Here is a 1,698-nt window from a genome sequence, read left to right as displayed (position 1 = left end):
TCCCCCACCCGCACCCTCGAGTGGGGAAGGGGAAGCCCTCCCCATCCCAGACACTACCATCCCAAACTAGTGAGGGTTCTAGGACACAAAGAGCGGGGCGTCCTTCCCTAGGTGGGGCGAGAAGTCAACTGGGGAGAGGGAGCCGTGTTGGGGGTCCAGGGTCAGGGAGGAGCGTGGCAGAGTCACTGGTGTAACTGAGCAAGTCTCTTGCCAAAGGGAAGGGGTAGGGGCTCCCCAGCCTCATGGACAGGAGGGAAGAGCCCTACCTGATTGCCTGCTGGGGCTGGTACAAGGCAAGTACTTAAAAATGCTTATTCCTCACATGCAAAATCCAGGCGCCCCAATCTTCTGTGGGTAGAAGGCCTGAGGCCAGGACCCAGTGGACCACCCTTTTCTGAACACTCAGATGGAGATGAAAGTGTCACAAGGCAGAGGCCTGGGGTCACCCAATTCCTTGTGCCCTTCTTGCCTCTGCACTCTTAGGGAGCTGTTCTTCCTGGCTCCCCAGGATTGCATCTGCACTGCACCCCATCGAGTGGGAAGTCCTTCAAATCTAGCTCCTGAGAATCTGCAGACCTGCAAAGCACTCTACAGACTTAAAGGTGCATAGTCATGGAGATTGCTACCCCCACTGCTGCCATGGAGGTCAAAAGCTACAGGGAGGCCGGATGGGACCAGGAGTGGGGGACAGAGCCCCAGAAGCTGAGATGGACGTGTTTGTGGGATGGCTTACCAGGCTGCGAAACTGATCTGCAGTCAAGCAAGCCGAGGTCACACTTCAAGAAGGACTTTCATGGTTAGGCCTGGGAGACGCTGGCTCGGGAGAGGGAGAAGAGGACCCCACCAGGCTGCGGGTCCCGAGGACCAGCACCCTTTCAAAGATCCTGGGAACCGAGAGCCCCACCCACTCTCCGAAGTTCACAGCCCAAGGATTCGCAGAATTGACCCCAGCAGACCGGAAGCTCTCCAAATCTGAACTCAAACCTGCTCCAACCCTGAACCCTGGGTGGATTCAGCCACTTCCCTCTATTCTTTTCGATACTTTTATACATTCTACTGGACCCGGGGGTCCTCAATGCTACTAAACTTCAAGCTATCTGAATATCATCTACTAAGTAACTAGTAATTCTTTCTTTCTTTCTCTAGGATTATATGAAATAAATTTGAATTATTATTTTGTAGTATTCTTTTAAACCCCTCGGTTTTTTTTTTTGTTTTTTTTTTGGTTAAAAAAATCTATTTCTCTTAAATCTCACATCTCTGAGGATTCCCATGGCCCTGCTGGGCCTCTATTCTGGACCCCCCCTCCTTCCCTGACCCTGGGACGGGGCAGGGAAGGCGGGGGACACCCCAGGATCCTCGGTCCTCAGTCCCTCAGCTTCTTCCTTTCCGGTTAATCCCTTTCTTTGTTTGGCTCTGCCAGCTCCCCTGAGGGGAGGGGAGAGGGGAGGGGAGCCCACAGAATGAAATCCAATCTACTTGTGGGGCCCCAGAAGGGACCAGGTTCCCCAGCCCCTCTCCACCATCCATCCCAGGATGCTCCCCCAAGAAAAGCAAACGACATTCCTCCCCAAAAAAAAGTGGGGGAAAAAAGGAACGTAAACCCGAACATATATTAAAAACACTTTTTTTTAAGATTTAACTCTGAATACAAATGTATTTTTTTTCTTCTTCTCTCCCTACATATATTCTAAACCT

The sequence above is a fragment of the Fukomys damarensis genome, unplaced genomic scaffold, assembly GCF_012274545.1.
Source record: "Fukomys damarensis isolate Sample0158 unplaced genomic scaffold, DMR_v1.0_HiC HiC_scaffold_33, whole genome shotgun sequence".
Classification (NCBI taxonomy): domain Eukaryota; kingdom Metazoa; phylum Chordata; class Mammalia; order Rodentia; family Bathyergidae; genus Fukomys; species Fukomys damarensis.
The sequence above is the reverse complement of the archived record's forward strand: the minus strand, read 5'-3'. Positions refer to the sequence as shown.